At 40.1% G+C, this 27,187-nt stretch overlaps 1 protein-coding gene across 1 annotated transcript in view; it reads right to left on the bottom strand.

Moving 5' to 3' along the window:
* The window catches only part of LOC111863196, a 324,239-nt gene that overhangs the window by 67,131 nt on the left and 229,921 nt on the right, over positions 1-27,187 (bottom strand). The gene's annotated exons all lie outside the window — the stretch shown is intronic.

The raw sequence follows: 27,187 nt of genomic DNA on the forward strand, positions 1-27,187 counted from the left end.
TTGCCGATGTTACAATACGGAAAAATTTAGCGAAGAGAAATTCCAAGGGGTTCCTCCAGAGCCCATATTTTTATGACAGCAACTTCCCAGGGTACATCAACAAAGCACCTACCTGTGTGTTATAAACGTGCCAACAATTGTATTTCACAAATTCACTCAGAAGATCGGTCAACGACTGAAACAGGAAATGTTTGGGGGTTTCAAGACGGCCGTAGCGAATTTATTTTTTATGTTCAGGTAAGAAGCATCCATTCTAATTTCTAACGTCAGTGTCCTCTGTGTTGCCACAATGTAATAAACCAAACAATGTTTTACCTGTTGGAAGCCTCAAAAATCGTAAATCATTTCAAATTGATCCACATAAGTACAAAACGTACATTCTTACTTGTATTATGCAGTGCGGCTTCTAGACTCGTTAACCGGAGAGGCAAGGTTTATGACTGTGTTACTGGGACATCCAAGTAGAGCCAGCTTCTCACATCGGACCCACTCTGGAAGATGTTAAGTTACAAAAATATTCGTCTGGAGTAGAATATTAATGAAGGGTTAACACTGATAATGAAAAGTGTTAATTGTGGTTTAAAACGAGTAAGTTTATATCCGTCGACAAAACAATTCGTGTAAAAATACTAACATAGGTTGTTTATATTAAAATGTTAAGACGATATGTTTCGACCCTTATTGAGTCACCATCAGGTGTATCACTTTTTGCTTAGGTGCTAAGTTTTTTTGTGTAAAATGGATCCTTTTTTTTTATTTGTTCATACGTATGTGATATTTGCTCAGTAACTAAACCTCTGGTTATTTACTATTCAACTTGAGCTGTATTGATATTAATTAAAACTGCTTAAAATTAATTTGAATTAATTAAATTAAAGTTAAAAATTAAAATTAACATTACAAATTTATGTAAATGTCTATATGTTTATCAGTACTCTGATACTATTACCACTATTGATGCTAATGTTAGTACTGCTTAACTGTACCTGTATTACTGTTAAGATAACAGAACTAAGTATTGAGTTACTTGAACCTAAGCTATACTAGTGCATATTTAAACTTTGCACAATAGTTATTTGGAAACAAACTATCAGGTATGTCCTGGTCGACTTGTATGGATACTGAGGTTGGCCTTCGATCCTTACAATTCGGTACATTCTATAAGATACAATGTTGCTTTCTAGGCATCAGAAATCTATGCTTATCCGTATGTTTGGCCGCGCCATAGCTAAAGCGGTTAGTCGCTGGCTTCCCACCGCGGCGGCCCGGGTTTGATCCCGGGTCTAGTCAAGTGGGATTTGTGGTGGACAATGTTGCGCTGGGGCAGGTTTTCTCCGAGTACTTTGGTTTCCCTGCCAATCTTAATTCCACCAACTGCTCCACAATCACCCTCACCTATCATCTGGGGCTGGTACAATAGGCCAGAAGTGGCCGCAGTACAAGGGACTTAGAAATAAAAAAAAATATCCGTGTGTTTGGCCCATTCCATCTCAACATGACTTAAGTTATACCAAGATGCGAGCCGGTAGCTCAGTCAGTACAGGGACTGGCTGCTGGCTGTGCAGCCGAGAAACAGAGGTTCAGTTCTTGAAAGAAGAAAGAGATTTGTCTCCTCTTAACGGCGTTCAGACCAGGCCTGGGGTCAACCCAACCTCCTGTACTATAGGTATCATGTGTCCCTTCCCCGGGGGTAAAGTGTAGAAGTAAAGAATTTGTGGAACTATACCTTCACTCTTCTATATAACTTCATATATTTGTGTTTAACTGAGCACAAGAGCAACCTTACTTTTTTACATCAAGTGGCAGATTTTAATATGATTTACTATTATTTATTCTGATGATGATGATGATGGGATGGTATGGATTGGATTGATCTGGCTCAGGATATGGACCAGTGGAGGGTTCTTGTGAACACGGTAATTGATCTTTGGGTTCCATAAGATGCTGGAAAATTCTTCAGTAGCTGCAGAATTGGCTTCTCCTCAAGAAGCGCTCAGCTGAATAAGTAAGATGATGAGGAGGAGGAGGAGGAGGAGGAGGACGACGACGACAATATCCGACGTAAGCGTACCCGAGTCAGTAAAGTGATTACCGAGATTAGATTCCTGGTCTCGTCTGACAAAGGCAACATTCGCCTCTCTCCGGTTAGCGACATCAGCCGCCGCGCCGCTTAACACAAGTAAACATGTACGTCATGTTCGTATGTGATTGACCTGAACTGATTTACGACTACTGAGGTTTACAATAATGATGTGAGATCTGCGATTATCACTACGGTAATAATGAATAATATTGCCATCTGGCATATAACACAGTATAGTTTGACAGATGTTTACAGACGTTTCGGAAGAATGAACTGCCTCCAACTTCAGGGTCGAGGGGCAAAGTGAGCAAGAAGGCCGAATCTGTGGCCATGAAGTTGGATAGAGTGCGTTCCTTCGAAACGTCGAGAAATTTCTACGAGGCTGTACAGCGTCACATCCCAGAAGAGAGTATTCTTCAAGGATACGGACGATGATGACGGCGATGATTTTGAGAGTGATTACCGAAATTCAAGTCTCCAGCAAGTTGAATGGCCTACACTTTACATTTCCTTTTATCCAGTAGGTACCGCAGACTCTTCCTAACGATCAAAGCGAGAGAAGCGTGCAGCTGTCAATTTTCCTGTACCTAGTGCAGAGGTCAAGAACTTTTGGAACACTCTAGGAACCATAGGCCTAATTACCTTCCTTCTCCTCAGCGCTACAACTCAGGGTGAGCTTTGGCCTCCTGGACAATCTTCCTCCATTCCTCTCTACTCTTCATCTTCCCACCCCCCTTCCATTCATTTTCATTTTACGGAGATCATCATGCACATCCTCCAACCATTTCAACCTGGGTCTTCCTATCTTTCTTGCCGTACATATTTTATTTTAGAGGCTGATTTCTGGTTTCTGAACAATTTAGTTTTTATTTTGTGAGGTTGTTAGCCCCACGCCCAACCCCCAACCTGGAGGATCGGGGTGTCCCTCCCCGTCTGGCTCCTATCCCTTGACCTGTCCGGCATGGGTGACCCTACCAGTAGCTATGCTACTGCCGACATAGCTCTCAAAGTCTCAAGAGAACTCAAATCCCACCACCACGATAAGGTGAGGGGGGGGGGCTACGTACAACTTTGCTTAAATGCTGGGTAAACTCTGAGCTCGTTTATTTTTCTTGTGATAGAAGCCGAAATATTCTCGTCTTATGCAGGCTTATTGATTATGTCTGAATTTGATGCACTATTAATTGCAATTCAAAATGTTTCCCTTGTCAAATTTTTAATTTACAAAATGTCATTTATTTATCAGCTAATTGAAACTCTCATTTCGATGACTTCTGGAACATGACATCGTGTAGTTTGGTGTGTAAGTACTAACGTCACGGAGGAGAGTGCTGCCAGCACATTTATGCCATGAAGAAGGAGACTACACGCCCCTCTAAAACGCTGGTACCTGTCTGCTAAGTTACGTGGCGTCACATCTCATAATAAAGTAACTTACAGAATTTCTAGACAGTTATCAGCTCATTTCGTCATTACGTTACTCGTCTAGTCTGTAATTCAAATCTCCTATGTTACTGTTATATCCATTCGTTGAAATCTCCAAATTTCACGATACGTTTAGTTGCATCTCTAACTTGTTAACTGCACAGTAAATCAAATCTCTTCAGTTTATTCGAGTACTGCATCGTTAGCAACTCATTTACGCCCCATTTATATGATACCCTATTACACTAGCCTGCCGACTTGTGTGTTTTAACTCAAATTCAAATATTTTTTTGTAGTGTAATTTTTTATAATTGTGGACTGGGTACAGTCCCCTACACTGAAGCAACCATTCTGTGAAAACCTATTTTGAAGCAGTCGTTTCTGTTAAACGTATAACTAATGAATTAATTTTATTAACCGACTAACTAAACTTATATTTCTGACATAACCTACTAACCATTTTTCTTAATTACAATCTCTTCGACCTACTATAAATTAGTAGATTCTAAAGGGTTCTGACGATGGTGATGACACACAGAATTACTGGGTTTTTGGACATTTTCCATCGTCCGGAATTCTATTACCTAGAATTCAGGACGATAGAAAAAGTCCAAAAACCCAGTAATTCTGTACTATAAACTAGCCAACCAACTTACTCTTTAATCAACTTAGTAACAAACTAACTTACTGCGGCCATAGAACATCAAGTATCAGTACCGTTATTAGGTCCACTGTTGGCCGGCAGTTTCTTAAAAAGTACATCGCTGTAATTCCACTGACAATTGTATTAATTACACACATGCATTAATATGATTCCGCCAAGATGAGATGAGAAAAAATATGGTTTTGATACTACGATAACAGAAAGTGCATATAGATACTCATTGCCTTATAGTTAAAAAGAAAGGCAGGGTTCGTAATTCATACCTATTTTCCATAAACAAAATTATGTTATAGAAATTTACAGAAGTTGGAACAAACCGAGCATCATGGCACTGTAACCTCAAATGTGTTTACTTTACTAACCTCTAGTTTTGAGGGTCATGATCTATGAGTTTGGACCACTACTGGGATGATTAATGACACCGAAACTCTGAAATACACAGAAAAATATCTGCCTTCTTTTCACTTTGTCCACCATTAATTCTCTGCGATGAACAGCCGACAACTAACCATCTAACTTGTATACAAAAGCCTTGGTGGAGCCGCTAATCAATGATTTGTGACCCCGCCTAAGTGTGACATTCCAACTCTGCCGGAAAATGTAGCACTGCTGCCAGATCTTCATTTCAACTCCACACTGCAGAAGAGTAGAACTGCAAGCTTTGCAGCATTCAAAATACAGACGGGTATATCTAGCGGAGCAGCGTTCGCAAAAAAACACACATCTGGGACAGCGCATAGTCAAAACGTGACTGTCGCGCAATGGTATTTCGAAAGGGAAACCATTGACATCACTGTCGGCCAGTACTGTTTCGAGTCGGTCAGATCTGTGAGCTGATATGAGGGATCGTTATTTAGCGACTGAATTTTAATAATCAACAGGTAAAAAATGCAATATTATAAATATAGCAAATTTCAATTACTGTTTTATATTTCCTGGGTGCAAATCAGCCCATATTCGTGATGGTATGTGTGCCTGCAATATAAGTATCAAAATCACCCCACCCCCCTACATCAACAAGAGATCGCAACTGAAAACACGATGCGGCTGTAGGTAGGCGTTTGTACTCTTAAGCAATCTGTGGATTTATAATTTGCGGATTTTAGTAAATAGTTCTTACTTCCCCATGTAGGCCTACACCCGTTTTATTTAACTTACCTGCCACCTATCTTCTCACAGCTTGTCTCAACCGTTCCTGCTGGGCCAGAGATGTTGTTTTGTAATGTACCTTCAAACGGGTGTTGAGTGAAATATCCTGACCGCTGTGGGAAGAGAGATTGGTAACATGAGGTCGGAAAAAATTATATAATATGGTAAGTGGAGCAAAGTTTTCCCTGTGCTCAACGAATTAAGCACTAAGCCATGAAGGCGTATGGGGGAGAACACATTTTCTTGACCTCGACAGTAGTTGGTGAGTGGCCAGCTTCACGCCGCTGCCGCTTTACACCCGGGGAAAGAACTCCCGATTCTAATTGGATAGGAGGTTGAGTGAACCCAAGAACCGATCTGGATGACTTGGATAAATTGTTGACTCTACCGGGACTCGAACTCCGACCTCTCACTGATCCAGCCCGTAGCCAGTAGCTATATCGACTACGCTACTCCGGCTCCTTATATAATATGGAATATCACAATTTCTGTTCTTCACTACATATTATTATGACGATGAAATAAAGGAGGTTAAATGGGAGAGACATTTAGCACGCACTATGAGAGGAAGATTATTATAAAATTTTGGTCGAAAAATGGGAGTCTGTTTGGGATATTTAGTATAGCTGGGGATGCGATATCAACGCTGATCTTAAAGGAAAAGGATCTGAGAATATGGAGTGGATTTGATTGGTCTGGGATGGAGTAGAGCAGCAGGCTATTGTCAATCCGCCCGAACAGGAGGTCGCCTTGCCACATCGGTTTAAAAATTTATCTGTAAACTTATAATAATAGAGAAGACAGACGTTGTTTCCCGCCATCAGTAACAAACCACGGAGAAAACTAAGACCTACTTTCACATTTTTACGGCATCCGTGTGGTCATCTTCCAACCATACATTACCTCATAAATCCTTCAACACCATTATATTGAGCTTGCAGCATTTAACTGTCACCTCTGGACTATATACACTCTCTCGTTAATAAAGTGCACAAGCGTGTCAAATCTGCTGCAGGTAAACATTGTGACAGAGAAGCACCAAGTCTTTGTCACAGCCAGGAAGCTGAACCGTAGACGAGGGAGTTGAAGGGCCTTGGACCCTACACACAGTGCAGTTGTGGAAATGAATGTATGAGAGGGCTTAGAATCTGCAACGAATTCCGGATAGTCCAGATGCCTATTGAAACATGTTATATTCGAGATAGTCTTAGCACTGACGCACAGCTCTGATAACCAACTGCACAGGAGTTGCTCTGGTGACCAGGAAAATATCCTCCCTACATTTATAGCAGACTTGTTCACAGTAGCGCATTTCTAGATCCTATCCTGAGCCAGGGCAATCTAATCTAAATTCTCACACCCGATTTCTTTAGGATCCATTCAACATTATCTTAACTTTTAAGCTTATGTCTCCCCAGTGGTCTTTTCCTTTCGGGTTTTTTGTGCAATTCCTATCTCTCCCATGCGTGCTACATGTTCAATCATCACATCTCTCTTGATCTAATCACCCTAATAACATATTATTAAGAGTTAAACTTTTGAAGCTCCTCATTATGCAATTGTCTACATCTCCTTCATATTTATTCTCCCTTCTCAGCACTCTGTTCTCAGACACCTCAAAGGCAAGGATGTCCTTGCGACAAAGTAGTCAAGTGCCACGCTATGAAGACGTATGGGGAAGTGGAGGTGTAGCTCTTTCATCCTTGATCGTGGCACTAGATGGCTGTGGATGTTCAGTTTCCCGTCCCTGTCACTTTACCCCTGGGGAAAGAGCCCCCAGTAAAGAAAAAGCAAAAATTAAAAGTAAAGGTATCCCTGTAACAGGCCGTAGAGGCACATAGGGTTTTGAGATGTTGAGGTTCCCACATTTTCTACCGGATCATAGATGGCGACAAGGTTGTCAGCCCTACTCGCCGGCCGCCCTTTACTCCCAATAATATTCCAAGAATATTCCTGGTACTCATTTTTGTTACAGGCTGAGTCGACCACAGAGCCATAGTGCCGCTGGAAGGATTAGGTCAATTGAAAGAAAATCAATGACCTCGTTGGGGCTTGAACCCGCGACATTCCGGCTTGTAGCATAGAACCTCAACCAACTACGCTACCGCGTGCCCCGGGGGAAAGAGCCCCCAGTACCCATTGGATAGTAGGCTGTGTGGCTCACAGAGCCAGTCTTGGCACAGTGGAGAAGAGAACAAATCTTGCACTGCCGGGAATCGAAGCGGGGCCGGTCAATCCTCCTAAACACCTACTAAGGTAAAAGAACGTTATCCTTGGAAATAATTAATTAAGTATTATTCCATAAAGACACATGGAGAAGTGGAAGTATAGCTCCACCTTCTTGACCTCGGCACTAGATGAAGGTGAGTGGTCACATTCACTCCCTGGCCGCTTTACCCCCGGGGAATGAGCTCCCGATACGCACCGGATGAGAAACTTGGTGGGCTCTGGTCGATATAGAGATGAGAAGAAGCCCTGCCGGGAATCGAACCCCAGCCGTCCACCCCATATCCCGTCACTATATCGACTGAGCTATTCTGACTCTGCTCCTCGCAGTCACTTATTAATAAATATATAAGAACATTCCTTCGAAAGCGGTAAAAGTCGGATTATTCTTTAACTAGATGAGCTACTATTAGCTTCTCGAAGTCTGTGTTTTAGTTCATGCCTACGTACATACGTGCAGAAGTCATATATAGAAAACAATATAATGAAAACCCCAATTTATTTTAATCCTTATAACAGTGAATGTCTGCCTCTTCGGGATGTTCTCTATCCCTTTAAAAGTACAAACATTGTCATTGTAATGTTTTATTAAGTAATTTTCCAAGTCCATGAGTAAATATGCAATTGTTTCTCAGTTACATGCTTAGATATGCAAAAATCAAAGTGTCCCGATTAATTTCACTTGGCCTTTTAAAATTCTCTCATATCAACAACAAACATACATGGGTATTCATGAAGAATGCCGTCTTCTGGGATGTGGCGCCGTGTAGATATTGCATAAACCGGCGTTTCGGAGGAACGTATCGCCTCCATAGTCAGGGGATAAAAATCCGCAAGCGAGGAACAAGCATGAGCAGATGGTTGCGGACTGTCCACGCTGGTTCCTCGCTCGCGATTTTCATACCCTGAAGATGGAGGCAATAAGATCCCCGAAACGTCGGTTTACACAATATATACACGGCGCCATATATCATACGACGGCATTCTTCATAGTCACCGCCGTGAAAACCTCAAATATTACATGTGTATTCATGTTTACAAATTGAAAATTTATGGACGACCTGAGGATGAATTACACTAATGGTTAATTTTCAGAAAGTATTTTAACTAAATAAGACTCCTGAGAAAACGTGATGATAACGAAGTTTGAAATGGGTGAGTATATTTAATCTGCAGAATTAAGGCGAGTATGACAGACTGAGTAGCGACACACTAACAAGAGAATTAAATGTTCGCGTGAGAATCTGAGAATTAATTACATATTTCACACCTCACTGTAATTGCATCCGTTCTATGCGAAGAGAAACTCACATAATGCTAGAGGAACCCTCCGATTAGCTTCCAGAAACTTGTTTGTCTAGACAGTTTTGTCTTCTATGTGCAGTCAGCTCGATTCATTCATATATTCTTTATGTGCGAAAGAAGTAAAATTTGTTTGCTTAAGCAGCTTGACCCTTCATGTATTGTCACATCCGTGTATGGATCTCATATGTTCGTGTGGAAGTCGGACAACTCAAAATTCTGTTCAGAGCAATCGATCGATTTTCACGAAACAATGAAGGGCCATTTTGGTTCTTGCTTACTTTTCTTTGGAATACTTCAAGGGATACTTAGGAGAATATATAAACTTTCAGGTACATCTACTGATTGTTTTGGTAAATATTGATCAAAATATTGGGTACAGTATTCGAGTAAAATAACTATTATTCTTTATAACTGTCAATCAGTTTATGAGATCTGAGTTAATTAAAGCGGTGACTATGAAAGTATACTTTTATCCTGAAGATGGGGACTAGGCGTCTTCCGAAACATTTGTAACCCTCTATCAGATTACAAAGAATCAAATATCAGAAGACAGTAATCCTTCGTTTGTTTAGTTAATTTAGTCAATGTAAAGATCACTTTACGTAATGGGCTATATAAATTTTACATACGGGCGAATTTTTGTTTTCTTTAGCAGGTCTGATATACGAAATTTCTGTTACACGACCATTACGAAATGTATGTTTTGCTAACTTAAATTTATTTAAGAGCTATTTCACTTAAGGAAGTAAACTTTATGCATAGCTTGAAACTCGATATAGGCCTATGACACTTTCATTGTAAAAGTGCTAGGACTACCAAGTTGACTTTTGTGCCTGACATCAATAATGCATCTGAAGTCAGGTTTAGAGACCTTAAAAGGTCAAAAAATAAAAGTTTATGCGAACGTGCAAATATTTTTTGTTATTTTCGAATATTCTATGTGTAGCGAATCAGTGAAAGAAGAAAATTGTACACGCAGAATTTATTATTTAATTCCTTTTTCTTTACAAATGATAGATTTTAAAGAACAGGCCCGGAAATTCAAGTCTGTATAGAGGCTAGTCTATGGGTTGGATGAGTGACAAACTGAGGTTAGATTTGCAGTAACGCAACTGCCGAAGCAGACCCTGAGGACGCCCAACCTCCTATTCAGTGGGTGCCGGAGACAATTTCTCTCTGGGTACAGAGGTCTGGGAATGAAGCTGACCAACATATCAAGGCATAACAAGTAGCTTGATGGATTTATCTTGTCTACATTTTGTATATGGGGCACGCGGTAGCGTAGTTGGTTGAGGCACTATGATACAAGCCGGAAGGTCGCAGGATCGAATCCCGATTAGGTCATTGGATTCTTTTCAACTGACCTAATCCTTCCAGCAGCACTATGGCCCTGGGGTTGACTCAGCCTCTAACAGAAATGAGTATCAGGAATCTTTCCGGACGTAAAGGGCGACCGGCGCGTAAGGCTGACAACCTTACCGCCGTCTGTGAGCCAACTGTCTAGAAAATGTGGTAACCTCGACGTCTCACAACTCTATGGGCCTTCGCGGCCTATTACAGGGATAGCATAACTTTTACATTTGTATATCATAATTGTTTTTTCAGAATCCTCATAGATATTCAGAATTACTGTCTTTTGGGGCTTTGTCCATCGTCCGGTATTGTATAAACTACAAAACACAACATTTCGGAAAGTGGATCTGTTTCCGTCCTTAGGTAAGGTGGGGAAACACCTACTCAGTTTGGTCCCTTAGAAAGCGCTGATATCACCCACTCACCTGAGAACGGAAACAGATCCAGTTTCCGAAACGTTGTGTTTTATAGTTTCTAGAATACCGGACAATGGACCAAGTCCAAAACCCCAGTAATTCTGAGTGTTATACTCCATCGTCGGGACCCTTTAGAATCTACCTCAGAGATATTTTTAGTTTGTAAGAAATTCATGGAGGCAATGCCTGAAGAGTCCTGGCTTCAGCTCATTCACTCATGGAAGACACTTCAATTTCCGTTGTCACTTGGGCCATGAGATCGGGGCCTTTAAGCATTCTTAGAATCCCGTGGTATTTTTGTTTCCTCATCTCGTCTTATCATCCGGTATTTTTCCAGCTACAGGTAATTAATATTTGGCTACACCTCCCGGACAAAACGTGTTAACATTTTAGGTACCTGTGTACCTTTCTTACCTTACGTATCCATACTTAAGCATCTATTAAGAGGACAAAAATGAGGCTAGATGGGCCAAAAATCTTCTCCGACATAAGGGTCGGGGTATATGTGTACCAAGAGGAGTAATTTCTTACACCGAATTTTATAGTGGGCGCAGTCACTTTGTTTAAAACGGTTCTGTCGAAACAAAACGAGCCTATAGTTGTTAAGAAATGGTAGTACATAACGAACTTAAATTATGAACGTTTAAATAATAATAAGCATGTTCCCTCCTTCTTTATACACAGGCAAGAGAGGGTGTAAATCTTATCCTGCCCTGGCTCCACCGGTTCAAATCTTCATACTTCAGGTGGCGATATTAATGCTCCTGAAGCCTGCCCTGCTTCTTGCCCGCATATCATGCTTTCACTTACTCTCCATTTGTAATTGCTCGATTGTTCTCCAACACATCTTCATCAGTAACATCCAGCGGGCCAGATAAGGATCAGACAAGCTGTAATTATAGCTGGATCCTCGTCATAATATCCAGAATCTTAATCTGCATACGGATACGCACTGAAAACATCGTAATCAATGTGAGCACACTGGATTCGGATGGACTCCAAGTAGGACGTTAAACAGGAGTCTGAGTCTTGAGTCTCATTTTACGACCGACGGACAGTCGGCCAGTCTGTCTTGGCATAAAGCAACCATCTGGAGCTTGCGACCAGATATTTATTACTGATTGACATTTACGGTCTTTGTTTTTGTGGAGCGCCCTCTCTGACGAGAGGACGGGTCTGTCTTTTGTATATGCTGCTGGCCCTTACCAGCGCAGTCTTTTACGCGTCCGAGTCCCTTAGGACTCGTGACCATATTTTACTGTCTGAGATATAAGAGAAGCCTCCCAAATCTAATTTCAAAGATGTATGTGAAAGAGTTTATGGAATAGATGATAAAGTCAATGATGTTACGTAAACCAGGCTTCATTAAGGATCAATGGGCCTGAAAATCGGAAATGCCCGATTATATCTCGTGGCAGCCTCCCTTATAGAATTTCATCAAAATCTGTGGTAAGGCTTACTGGATATGGGGACAAATCCATGTATAGTTTCATGCAAAATACGCTTAATTGCAGACTAATACGACTTAATCCTGTTGGATTAATATGGCTGACAAACAATGTATTGTCGAGGTCTCCACATAGTTCCTGTTAAAATATCTGTGAAATACAGGGAGAGGTCCATTTAGGGTAATACGCAGACTAGGTTTTGCTATGGGTTAATTCGGTTGAAAGTCGAATTGCCGATACATTTGACGGCAGTCTGCTATATTAATTTTTTTAAACAAAAAACATTCTCTGAGCTTAAGAGTTATTACTCTTTCTACTCATTTTAGATACGAACATGTTGCTTGAACGTAAGTTACACAGTAGGTCACGAATGAGCGAGCAGTGTTCTCTTTCATTGTATTTTGTATAGTCTGTGAGTACTCATAATATTTTGGTCGTGGATGTGAAGTTTAGTATACTATACAAGATTAAATATTTGCGTGTGTTATTCGTGGGAGATGATGTTAATTGTTGGCCTCGACGCTTCATTCGACAATATGTAGTATCGAAGAGGAATACAAGGAAAAACAGGGGTAGTTAATTGTACGAACGCTTATATAATATATTAAAAGCCTTTCCGGCTAAGTCTCAATAGGTGTTACACTAATATAATTTAAATGGCATCTCTGAAGTGACTTACTGGATACAGGATTGTCCATTTATGATAGCATGCAAACAAGGCTTTGTTAGGGATCAGTATGGCTGAAAATCGGACTGCCGAACAACATCTAAAATTCTCTTCCATATCGATTTCTAATAATATCTGTCAAACGGTTTTAGTTCTCGATACTCGATCACGAACAGAGAGGCTGGCAAACTTGGTCTCCAAATAAGATATTGTAACGTGTTAACGTTACAGATCCCACTTCTGACACCAATTGTCGCGTATCGGGCGTATATCGCGACAAATAAATTCTCGATGTATTCGATGCAGCGAATTTTATTTCACATTCGCACTTACAATCACCCAAATTACAGATTCACGATTACTGCTATCTGCAGTATCACAATTAGTACACTCCAAATGCCACAATACAACTGACTAGTTGCTGGCTAACTCGGCGGTAGCTCCAGGACTCACTGACTGACTCAGTACAACTCGACTCGGCGACTGTTACAGTACAACTGAACTGTGAATAGCCTTCGCTGCTCCTTATGTAACCTCGATCGGACCATGCGGAAAACGGCCGCGTAACAGGCACCCTTTTTGCCTGGCGCTGTGTTGCTATGTAACGCTAGCGGAGGTAACCGTTGTTACTATCGTAACGTCGCCGCTGTTGACTCGCGTTGCCTAGCGACCGCGATATCCCTCGGTGACGTCACCGCGGAGGGGAGTGGCGGGGCGGGAACTCGCCTATTACGCGAGCGTTACGTTACCGCCACGTACCGCTGGGGAGGTGGCGGTCAACATGTCACAATATTTATTTTTAACGCTGCGAAGATAGTTCAAAAAATTACGTATAAAATTGTCATTAATATATCAAATTTTTAATGATTAAGTAATGTGACAACAACATGTTTCGACTTTAGTTGTCCATCATCAGGGCTAAGTAATATTAAAGAAAACATATAATTTAGGTAAAATATTTTAAAATATCTGAATTATTTAAATTGCACATACTTTTATGTACTTACAACATAAAGTCAATAATAATTTATATTTATTTTAAAGCAAATAGTGCATCGGAAAGTACTAATTCTGTCAAAACGTAGCAAGAGATCATTTCTGAAATTTACTTTTCACGGTTCATAACTACAACATTCTAGTTACTGCAAGTCGCTTGAAGATATATAAAACTATATTCTTCTTAAAATCAAATCACAGGAAAATTTACTTTATTCTATAACGTAGTGATAGGAAATAAAACCAAATATGCTTATCCATCTTAACTAATTAAATTCATTGAGCAGAATCCGGCTTCAGAAATTAATAGAAGATAAACTGGAAAAAGAATTCCTTGCTTATTATGGCAGCTGAAAACTCATAGCCATATTCAAGGGAAACCGGCACACGGTTCTACTCTGAGCCATTTCAATGCAGTATGTTCTCGTATTCTGTATATTTAAGGTAGGTGTACGTCTTAATTTTATCCTCCCATCTTTGTTCATTTATTTCTAGTGGTTTATTCTCTTCAGATGTTCCAGCTAAATTTGTTTTTATATTATCATATCTTACAAGCATAATATGTGTCCCATCAGTTTCATCCATTTTTACTTTAATCACATTTGGCGAAGAACACAAATAACGAAACATTTCATTATGCAGTTTCATTCATTATTTTGTGAAGTCATTTCTCTTAAGTTAAGATTTTCTCATCACTTTTTTCTAAAAGCTCCCCGATTCTGTGTTCTTCTCTTCGGGTGGAGGAGCAAGTTTCACATCAGTATAAGATAAAATAAACTTATAATTTAATGCATTTTAATTTTTAGGCGTTTATATATGAGATGGGAAGTTAAAAGATTCTGGACTGAAATGATCGAGCTTGGATACATCTTTTCTGTTGCAACATGAACGCAGGAAAAGAAACTTGTGATGCTCCCGATAAAGGAAACAGCCTCTTTCCATCAGTGACTCATATTTGACGTTATATCTGAAGATGCTATAAAAGAGGACTTGACTTTTCGACAAATATTCTAGCAACATTTTCACGTCACGCGAAATAAAAGATTAATATAAACCGCATTTCAAACTGATTTAACACACAAAATCAATTGTTACTGCAAGATTTCTTTTGCTCCCTCCTGTTTAGTCATCACTGTTGTGCCCAGCGACATGTCAAATTATAAACAGTTGCACAGCCACTGTTCATGCTCAACTACTTCTCCTTATTCACAGCGTCCTAAAATGATTTCCAATAAAGCCAATTCTGCCAGCAGATATCATAATATTACGAACCTTACTGAAAAAAGAATATGTTCCACTTTTAGTAATGGTTTCATGTTTGAACTTTCTGCTTCCAAACAACTATACATATAAGCATGACAGTGCAATCCACAGCGCCTAATTCGCGTCTGAAGTATTAAATAACATTACGTTTTAAAACAGTTAGCAGTTGAATGCTTGTTAACTACACGGCTGATTAAAGGGGTAAGCGTGAACACAGAGCTCGCTATGCTTCACGAACCCCGCATAAGAGTGCTAAGTTAAGATAACTCACGGTACAAAGTATCAAGCGATTTGAGGCCGAATGGACAGGCATTATTTCGCAAGTCTTCCTGTGCTTAATTAGGAAATAACAGATCATTAGTGTGCTGAGTTAATGCAGGCAAGAAAACTGCAGTAATTATCCACTATCATGTTCCCAAAAATTAACGAAATCTATGGAAAAAAACTGTCCTTCTTTAGTACGTAACAGTCACTTAACTGCTAGAAATTCCACCTTGTATAAGGAACCTATATGTTCAGTCATGTGTTTAGAATAGTCCACCACTGACCCATATTCTAACCCTAACAAAACCAGCACAGACCCTCACAACTTAATATCCAACTTAATAAATAAATAAATATCCGATTTATGTCTAGGAATCATGCCTAAGAATCTGTCAAGAACAGATGACATTTGCAGTACTTCGTTCGTTCATTCATTCATTCGATTTGATTTGTTTCATTCTGGTCCGTCACATTAATATTATGAAAAAGTTAAATAGTTCCGTCCAGTGTGACGGAATTCAATTCAATTATTCAATCCCTTACATGTTTCGGTCTTCAGAGACCATCTTCAGAGGGACACCTTTGCATCAGTACAGTTAGAAGCCACTATTACAGTACCAGTTCTAAAATTAAAATATATACATACAATATAAATAATTCGGCCCCCGTCAAAAGAAATAATAAGAGGGACAACACGAACCAGCTACGTTTACGAATTCCAATAGAGTCTTATCAAATTAACTACAAATATTTTAATGTATTGGAAACGCCGCTGTAATTGTAAAGCTTTAGATTTTACACCAAATTGTATACTATTTATATTGTATGTATACATTTTAACTTTAGAACTGTACTGTAATAGTGGCTTCTAACTGTATTGATGTAAAGGTGTCCCGCTGAAGATGGTCTCTAAAGACCGAAACATGTAACGGCATGAATAATTGAAATAAGAAAAAGACCTTAACCAGTCACACTGGACGGAACTATTTAACTTTTTCATAATTCAATCATTCATTCATCAATGGCTGTACAGCCCTTTTTGGGGCCCTGGTCTCTTCTTCAGTTTCGTAATCCTTTTTTACACAGACGGTAGGACTGCTTGGACGAGTGATCAGCCCGTTGCAAGGCCGCTACCTACACACAGGACAATACATACAAAGAAAAAAACGCACACACAGACATCCATGCCTTTAGTGCGATTCGAACCCACGATCCCAGTGTTCCGAGCGAGGGAAGACAGTTCTTGCCTTAAACCGCTCGGCTACTGTGATCGGTGCAGTATTCGTAACATGCTTAATTCTAACGGTGTTGGGTGTTAGCCAACATCCCAGCACAAAAACTGTAGGTCCATCCATTTATGGCTGTCTGAAATTGCCTTATTCAGCTTAATCGCAGGTACCTCTTCATGGAATCCGTTACCTACATCCTGAAACCTAGGACGCGCGTTGCTGTAATATCTAGGGACAAAGTTAATCCTAAAGGACCCCTGTTGCTCTGTTTGGATCATCTCTTTAACATATTGAAACCCATCCGGCAGAAGTTTGAAACTCTTTAATTTAGTCATTTCTTTCCCCATGTCCGTTAGAGTTATGTGCATGCTTTAAATCGGTTAAAATTGCACACCTACGTAAGAAGAGGTATCACATTGATGAACCGTTCCTTATTCACCTTTACCTTCGTTCTAAGTTCTGTCCTTTGGAAAATCTTAGTCTTCAGTTCCTGCTCGGTATATTGGTATATATGTGTATCTCTATTCAATGACTGAGTTTCAACCAGAAACTGTCCTTCTGCTAAATGCGCTTCAGCTGTTAATATTGTCTGTAGGGACGTTGATGCATTTTCAACCAAATTTGTTCCTTTAATTATGTTTCATAATAATGCATCCAAAATATTAAAATATTAATTAACCTCCTATCCAATGAGCACCGGGGACTCTTTCCCCGAGGACAAAGCGGCAGCGGTGTGAAGCTGACCACTCACCTCCAACTAGTGTCGAAATCAAGAAAAATGGATCTATACATCCACTTCCCCATACGCCTTCATGGCGTAGTGCTTAATTCGCTGAGCACAGGGACAACTTTAATTTTAACTTTACCTTTATAAATCTTTGTATGCGTAATCATTCTAACGACGTAATGTTTGGAGTGACTGCATTTAATGAATTTCTATTATTGTCTAACCGACGCAAACTGACATGTTTATGTGCAAGAATTTTTTTCCTTTATTGCTCGTGCTTACTTCATAATCGGCCTTTGAGTTGTTACGTAAGCATGAAAATAAATAAATAATTAAATTATTATTATCATCACCGCCATGATCATCAATATTATTAACATAGAAAAGGGGCCTTGTTCTTTATTGTGTTTGTATGTTTTTTATTGCTAGTGGGGTGGGACTAAGTCCCTTGCACTGCGGCCACTTCTGGCCTATTGTACCAGCCCCAGATGATAGGTGAGGGTGATTGTGGAGCAATTGGTGGCATGAAGACTGGCAGGGGAAACAGAAGTACTCGGAGAAAACCTGCCCCAGCGCCACTTTATCCACCACAAATCCTACTTGACCAGACCCGGGATCAAACACGGGCCGCCGAGATGGGAAGCCAGCGATTAACCGCTTGTATTATGGTGCGGTCTTGTATATGTTTGCTCGCGTTTACTTTAAAATTGACCTTCGATAGCTGAGTAATCACGTAAATAAACAAAGGATTGAAATATATTATTTTGTATCATCATCTTCAGCATCATCGTAAGTATGTCAGCAGATATAGGGGTATATAGGGATACATTACCCACCTACGAAATTATTTTTCGGTGAACTGAAAATTATGTGAAAATTAACACACTTAAAATCAATTTACGTAATTTACTTTTCTCTCAAACTAAAAGAATTCACTTTAAATATTGTTTTTGCGCTGGTTTAAACTTATTAACTGATTACGTGAATGAACTAAGTGTTATGTTAGACAGTACACTGAATTTCCAGTGTCGCGTTTACTGCATATATTTTAGTGCATTAAAGTTGGCAGGACATATTCATTTTATATCATGTACTTTTTCTTCTCCTGACGCCTGACGGCAAGTTTTATACATTGTCTTAATTCAGCAACAGCCTGCGTATGTACGTCACCTGAAATACTCGTGTATTTTGGTCGATTCTAGCGAACTGGACTATACACAGAGAAAGTTAACAACTTTATGCTCCAATAGATTTATTCCATCCGATTTTACTCACGTCAGACGACTCCTAGAAGATTCATTTCTTGTTAACTTTTTCAAGGACAAAATCAACGCCGTGCCATAGCTCATGCTGTAAGTAACCGGCTTCCCACCACGGCGGCCCGGGTCAGGTCATGTGGAATTTGTGGTGGACAAAGTGGCACTGGGGCAGGTCTTCTCCGTGTACTTTGGTTTCCCCTGCCAATTCTTATTCCATAGACTGCTCCACACTCATCATCTATCATCCGGAGCTGGCATAAGAGGCCAATTAGGGATCGACGTACCAAGTGGACTCAGTCTCACCCCACCCCCAAGAAACAACTAACTAAAAAGGGACAAATTCAACAGTTTTTCTATAATGGACTCTGTTGGTCTCCGCGCACCCACTAGTCAGATTAGGAAAATTCGGGTCTTAATGTGCGTAATGTTTCAAGACGTGGTACTTCTTCAAAGTTCGTCACAGCTGTAAACAGAATCTTGAGACGTCTATACGATTTTAAGAAACGCAATATTTCCCTTAAGGACATACTCCCTTCTTCAGTATTATTGTATTGTAATGTGTTAACGTACTACCATGTTATTTGCTTTCTTTAGATTTTAGTACTTCTTAGTCCCGTTCTTAGTGTTGTATACGTTTAAAGTGTTCACTTGTTATAGGTCATCTAATGTTGGCAAGCGCTCATATAAATTCGCTTATTGGGGGGGGGGAGTCCAACTGGGTCCACTCGGCATGGCGGCCACTGATTGGCCTATTGTAGCATGTCCCGGGTGATATGATGGTGGAGAATTTGGTGAAATGAAGATTGGCAGGGGAAAATGAAGTACTCTGAGAAAACCCGCCCCAACGCCACTTTGTCCACCACAAATCCCCTTGATCAGACCCGGGATCGAACCCGGGTTGCCGCGGTGGGAAGCCAGCGACTAACCGCTTGAGCTATGGCGCGGCCTAAGCACTCATATAAGGAACTGAACTGAGTCATAATCATCAACGACATGCTCCAACTTCAACCAACACTCGCTTGCACTTGGTTAAAAATCAAGGACGGATTTATCGTGTTCATTTTGATTCGAGTAATGATTTGACATTATTCCTCATACTCTTCTTCGTAAACTAAAGAGCTTTTGACTTTCTCCTAATTATGTCAGTTGGTTTCACATCTACCTGACCAACAAACAAGTCTCGGTTCGTATCTCTAGTATAATTTTACTCGTCTTATACTATGACTGCCAGTGTTCCCAAAGTGTCCACCTTAGAGTCCTTGCTTTTTTGGTATTTTCATTAATGATATTTGCAGTTCCATTTATAAATTCAATTAATTTTTCTCTGCGGAAGATCTGAGTGGTAATAGCAATGGTGGAATTAGGTAAAGTCTTTCAACGCTTGTCTCAAGTGGCAATAGTTCGATGCTTTATTTTTTATAATTTTCTTCGAAATAAATGTAGTTGCTCAATCACTCCTGATATTGATAGTTCACATTTGCATAATAAATTTACCTCTTAAGGCTTAGTTGTTAGTATATGTGCCACCTTCTTTAACATATTCTGCATTACACCCACAGTGTACAGAACAAACAGCGATTATTTCTGTAACAATATTAACCGACTGATGCTTGTAGTGGAGCCGAAATGTGTTTCCTGTGAAGTACAAACTGAATTTGTATATATTATTTAGAAGAAATTCGGTATTTAAAGGGTTAATGGGAAACTGTTTTATTTTTAATGTTGACCATGGCGTAAATTTATCTCATCTAGACGTGTTTCTGCGGCGAATGTAATCTGTATATGCACTGATATTCTAGACAAAAATGTACTTCAGATAATATGTAATCTATTAATGATATATGTAACAATAAATAAGGGTTTTATTCAGACTAACAGTTTTATCTGTGTCATTTTGCTTGTAGTATCTGGTTATATCTAGGTGTTTATTCTTCTTTATTGTAGTCTGTTTATTTTGATGTCTAATTACATCTTATTTACAACAACTTTTCTGCAGGGCTAGCATGTGATTGATTTGATTACTATTTAGCATTATTGTAGTCATCATTTCTTAGAGACTCAGTCGAATTGAAAGTAAGCCCTGATTTACTTATGAGTCCCAAAAGAGAGAGGTATTATGACAATATTGCGTCAAAAATAAAAACATGTCAAATCATTAGTTTGTTTTGTTCAGAGAGCAATTTTAACAAACGCGTGGTTATGTACAACTCTTCTGTTGAGATTCCATCGAGATGTTCTTGTAAGAATATTTTCCGAGGACCGGATCTCGTCCCCAAGTGTCCGGTTGGGTGACCTACATCCGGTCAACGCTCTCTCCCCCCGGTTCGGCCACTGTCCACACCGCTGTTTTCCGTGGTGGAACGACCCGCTCATGATGATGGGAACCTCCAGGAATTGAGGTTATCTGAAGCAGAGTGAAGACGTAAAGACACAGCAGTGTCGGTGGAAGGGGCTTCACACCTCACTCTAAATCATCGCGTGGCTAAAAATGCCCCCAAGGGATAAACCTACTAGAATGCGGATCACAAGCGTATGTCTCCATTTTTCTTTAGAGAGGCGCGTGTTAATATTTCCTCTTTCATTAACTCTTTACTGAAACATGTCTGAAGGCCATATATTGCCAGATCTTCGTGTAGTTGTGTGCATTTCCAGTTCACAACTACTTTGTCCTGTGGGTGAATCGTTCCAACATAAGGGTCGACGTTGCCTAACTCTGTCAATGCCAGATTTTTACCTAAAACTACGCACTCCCAAGTTTCCGCATGTTATACGCATCAAACATACTTTCTTACTGTATAGATTTGTTGTTCTACAGGTCTATTAGTGATGTTTGTGAAAAACATTCATTCATTCATCAGTAATCTGTCAGACGACAGGTCCACAGTCTCTTCCACCAACGAGGTGGTGAAAAACATATCACTTAAGTAAAAAGTAAAGGTATTCCTTTAACAAGCCGTGGAGGTCTTTAGGGTTGTGAGATGTTGAGGTTCCCACATTTTCTAGACAATCGGCTCATAGATGGTGGTAAGGTTGTCAGCCCTACGCGCCGGCCGCCCTTTATCCCCAAGAATATTTCAAGAACATTGCTGATATTCATTTCTGTTAGAGGCTGAGTCGACCCAAGGGCCATAGTGCGGTTGGAAGGATTAGATGAATTGAAAAAATCCAATGACCTCATCGGGACTTGAGCCCGGGACCTTTCGGCTTGTAGCATAGTGCCTTAACAAACTACGCTACCGCGAAGTACAAATTCTATCTTCGTTAAATTTTTCGGATAGAATTTCCGAAATTTCGCATCGAATTCATATTTATGATTGTTAATTTAAAATCTGCACTTCACACCTAACGTACAAATACGTCTGTAATCAACTTCCGTACCGACTTTCACGAGTCTAACTCTAATGATTTAATAATTATTGCCATCAAACTGAAAGCCAAATGTAATTTTCGCTTGGTCGCCTTACAATTAGCCGATCCCAGTGGCCGCGCGGTCTAAGGTCTTCGCTCGCTCGAACAATGGGATCGTGGGTTCGTATCCCACTCTAGGCATGGATGTCTGTTTGTGTTTATTCTGTGTTTGTGTTAGGTAACGGCCTTGCGACGGGCTGATCCCCCGTCAAAGGAGTGGTACCGACTGTCTTATAATAGCAAACTGAAGCGAAACGAAGCGTTTCACGGATGCCCTATGCTCCAGGTGGGAGCAACAGGAACAGAAGAAAAAGAAGAAGCCATGTAATTATTTTATATTCTACAAAAAATAATAATTCAATAACTCTTTTTATGCCTGAAGTCACCGTGCATTCTCGAATCGGAGACGGGGTTGACAAGACTTGGTTTCCGTGATGTTCCTCAGTTCGCCCAGAAAACACCGCAGTCAAAATCTTCTCTCTTTACTTCATTATTTATTTTTCTAGTTCTAAATCTCAGATCACAGAAGCAGTTCATATTAATGCAAGTACTGTAGCAGAACAAATCGGACTAAAAGCTCTGTATACTGAAAATATGTGACTAACCATGGGTAGTGTGAGCAAGCTGGAGAACCTACAATTTACACGTATGTCTGCATCACTCACTCATGGAGTCGAGCCCTTCTTGAGAAGCTGCCAATTGTGCAGCTACTCAAGAACTTCCCAGCTTTTTATGGAACCCGAAAGTTCGTTACCGTGTTCACATGAACCTACCACCGGTTCCTATTTGAGCCAGATCAATCCAATCCATACCATACCATCCTATCTCTCTAAGATCAATTTTTATATTATCCACCCACCTACGTCTTGATCTTCCCAGTGGTCTCCTTCCTTCTGGCTTTCCCAACAATATCCTACATGCATTCTTTCTCTCCCCATTCGTGCTATATGCCCTGCCCACCTCATCCTCCTTGACTTGATCATTCTAATTATACTTGGTGAAGAGTACAAGTTATGAACCTCCTCATTATGCAGTTTTCTCCAACCTCTTGTCACTTCATTTCATGTCTGCATAGTGGCCAAAAGTCTTGAAAATGTACCAAGTATTTCTTTTTGTTTTATACTGTCGCTGAATAATGACTGCATAACTAAAAGAAAATACTGAGGTTATCCCGTTGCTTAGGCGTGATGCATTATGGATGGTTTTGACGAATAATAGCAGATGAATTTAATAACCATCTTCCAGCAAGATATTTAATTACATATAGCCCAGACGGAAAATTACCGAAGGAACTTGAAGAAACTGGTCGTGTGGTGGGTAAATTACCTCAGTGTTGTCCTGGCATTTTAGAAGCCGTTCGCCAGGTTGCCATAGCGAAAGTGTGCGGCTGTTCCAGGTCGGTGACTTCAGTTACTGGGGTTAAGCCAAGTTACATGTTTGCACTCTAAATATTTATAAAGTACTTCATCTCCAACCCCGAAACGAAGAATGAAAATTTATCAACCCCAGTTCTCTGAAATTAATTGGAAGGAACTTGTTGTTTTATCTGAAGTATGGCTTGAGATATACTGTTGACATATTAAAGGATACGATAAAAGAAAAAATAAATAAAACGCTTTGCCTTAAAAATCCAGGCTTTTCGGACAAACGGTAACAGAATAGAGGAAACAAAAATATGACGAACCGCTGTAGTAATTATAACACTAAAATTGATTGACGGGTTCTTAAACAATAAATACAAAAACAAAATTGAAATCTTAATCCGCGAACTTACTTCTTTCGCACTGAAACACGAACGTAACACCATGGCCTGTGGCTTAATGTGAAACAAATGACGCACCACAAAACACAACAGGAATGTCAACTTTCTCCTTACACCAATTTTTTTCTTCCCTTCTTTGTTGCATCACAACTTCGTTAGTGACTGTACTCGCAATAAATTGTCCAACGATGAATCATTCACAGAGAACAACAAGGAAAAGGAAAGGTCAACGAAAACTCTCGTCTTTTGTATCAGGCCTAGTTTATCTCACTAATACGATATGTGTTAGAATTTTACTTCATGAAACAATAACTGCGGAGACAGACTACTGAAAATTATCCTACAAATCGAAATAGAATGGACATTTGGCATAAATATCTACTAAATCAAAATCATATGATCTGCCGCAGAGAAAGGAGAAAAAAGAAATAGATAAATGTGGATCCCAAAGGGTTCTGACGATGGTACAGAATACTCAGAATTACTGGGCTCTTGAACTTTTGTCCATCGTCCTGTTATCGAGGTTAGCGCTTTATAAGAGAACCAACAGAGTAGGTGTCTCCCCTCTCACCTGAGTGCGGAAACAGATCCAGTTTCCGAAACGCTGTGTTTTCTACTAGTAGTTTCTAGAAAACCAGACGATGGACAACATCCAAAAAATTCAGTAATTCTGAAATGTTTAAAAGATTTAACATTTTACATATCGCGTCTCTGAAATGAAAGAGGGACATGCAACCGTGTTTTTTAATCCGTGTTCATCATCATCATCAGTAATCTGTCAAGACGACAGGTCCACAGTCTCTTCCAAAACAATTCCTCCACTTAATGCGATCTAGAGCTTTCTCGTTCAAATGACAGTATCCTCTTCTGTCCCCAAGGTCATCCAGCATCTTCTTACGTCTTCTTCCTCGTCTTCTTGTCACTTCTATCCGCCCATCTATCTTTCCTTCGATAGCTTCTTTTAGAAGGCAGTTTCTGCGTAAAACATGACCAATCCAATTAGCCTTCCGTTTTCTTATTTCATGTAGGATATTCCTCTCCTCACTGACTCTAATTAACACTTCTTCATTTCTCACATAATCGGTCCAACTAATCTTCTCCATTCTTCTCCAACACCACATTTCGAAACTTTCCAGATGTTTCTGATCTACTGCCCTAAGTGTCCATGTTTCAGCCCCATACAGAGCGTGTATGCGGGCTTAATTTGTACCTCTTCACAACTACAACATATTTACCAACATTACGAGAAAAGAGGAAATATTTCTTCTACCACTTTATACAAGCAAGCATGAGGGCTCTAGGATCCGTTCTAAAACTACATTTGCTCCAACCGCCTCAGCTCCGATCTTCCAATATAATGTGACGGAATAATCCATTGCTTAGCAACGGCTAGGTGAACACCGCCTAAAAGCGGGAATAGCAACGAACTGAGACGGAAGTTCATTTACTAGGCAAATGGTCATATTTGTCACAATATCTTGTCCCTTTAAGTTTTTAGTAAGGTGATGCCTTAGGAAGTCTTGTTATTCGTTCTCCATAAGCAGTCCCTCCATGTTTATCCACGAGTATATCCTTCGATATCTTACACAACGCTGGGTTCACAATATCATTCCTAATATGACCCCTTCTTCGAAAACCCGCCAGTACTCTGAGAAATTTGTTAATTTCATTTGTTAAACTTTCAACATTTTCTTCCCCTCCCCCCCCCAAAAAAAAGATATGTCGTTNCCCCCCCCCCCCAAAAAAAAGAAATTGTGTTTCAGATTCAACAATAGCGTGGGATTTACTTTGATTTAGTGAAGCCGGAGTTATGTAATTTGAGACATTTTATCTCCGAAATATCATCTTATACTTCCGTCCATCATAAATTTATTGATTTTATTATCCACGTCACAAAACGGCTTAGCGCAGCAGTAACGTTCTTAACCCGTATTTGTGAAGTGCTCGGTTCGAATCTCGGCCGGGTCACAGGCTATCTCGATGGAGATATTTTGTAATTTTTCTCAGTCCTGTCCAGGAAAATATCTCATTTAGACCACTGCTGCTTCGTTCCAAATCCCTTCCAAATTATCATTCATTTACCATCCCCCCATTCGACGCTGTATTCTACCTATTGGACGCGTCGTTAAATTACCCATATTTAAATAAATAATTTATACTTATCCCTTTAGCTTACATTAGATACCGTGTTTACAAAATATTTTAAACTTTGTGCCTGCTCGATAATTTCACCTTCCGATACAATATCTGACTGCAAAAACTTTTTCCATGTCACTGCCATGGATTTCCTCTAATTAATTGAGATACCAGTAATTATGCTTTAGTCAGAGCTCGCTATAGGCCGTTCTCGGTTTCACTTAAGAGCGTTAGACCATCAGCATATAGCAAGATCGGAAAAGCTGTGTGTTGTGTACTTTTAACTTTATACCCTGGCTTCCACTCACTTTTTGTAATACAAAGTAAAGATGGGTTAAAGACATCCTTGCTTAACTCCTCTTGTGGTGTAGTTGTATTTCAGAATATAGAACCGATTATTTGAATGTTTGTGTTTTTATACAAAGCCCTGATTGCATTCTTCCGATTAAAAGGCATTCCATAATTTTTTTTAAATTCCGGTAATGTTGGTCGGATGAAATTTCATAAACGTGTTTATAATCCAGAAATAAAAAAAATGTATATGTTGATAGGTTAAATGTTTTCCCTTTTCAATAATCCGTTGTGTTGTAACTACTGGGTCTGTACAACTTGCTTCTTTACACAGCCCAGATTGTTCCTCTTGCATGTTGTATAATCCTATTCAGTATATTTCGAAAAACATTTGCGTAAGTCTTTGATAAAGTAGATAACAAAATCATTTCCATGTACTTTTCTCGTGTCTCTCTACTCCTCTACTCTACGTGTTCGTAGTGACTAGAGACGCGTTTTGGATTGATGATCGGGCTGCGTGTGACCGCACTTTACAGTTCACTTCTGCTCACACACACACACACACACACTAATGTCAACAATCAAGACTTCACTAGCCATTGCTCGGTAGCGGCTTCCAAAGGCGGAAGTCCCCCTTCCTCTGGGTTCCCAAACAATCCACGGCCTCAGCTTCCTGCTTCTTACAGCAGCAGCTCACATCAACTGAACCGTAGCAGTCAACTCAATTCAACTCAGATCAAGTGATTTCACTTCAACCAGTCCTGCTTATAACATCTCGGCACGAACCGCACAGAAAACCCCATTCCTCTGTTGCTGTATAAAACTGTTGTCGTGGGAACACGTTTGTTTACAACTTAATAACAGCTGTTGCATATTTGCTTATTTTGCGGTCGTTGCCCAGCAACAGGTCTACACGCCGCAATATATTCAATGCCCAACTCAGTAAAAATTGTAGCCTACTTTTGGAAAAAATCCTGAGCCAGTTTCACCCTACAATCTAGTTCCCTTAGAGGCCGCGCCATAGCTCAAGCGGTTAGTCGCCGGCTTCCCACCGCGGCGGCCCGAGTTCGATCCCGAGTCTGGTCAAGTGGGATTTGTGGTGGACAAAGTGGCGCT

Source organism: Cryptotermes secundus, unplaced genomic scaffold (genome assembly GCF_002891405.2).
Source record: "Cryptotermes secundus unplaced genomic scaffold, Csec_1.0 scaffold517, whole genome shotgun sequence".
Lineage (NCBI taxonomy): Eukaryota > Metazoa > Arthropoda > Insecta > Blattodea > Kalotermitidae > Cryptotermes > Cryptotermes secundus.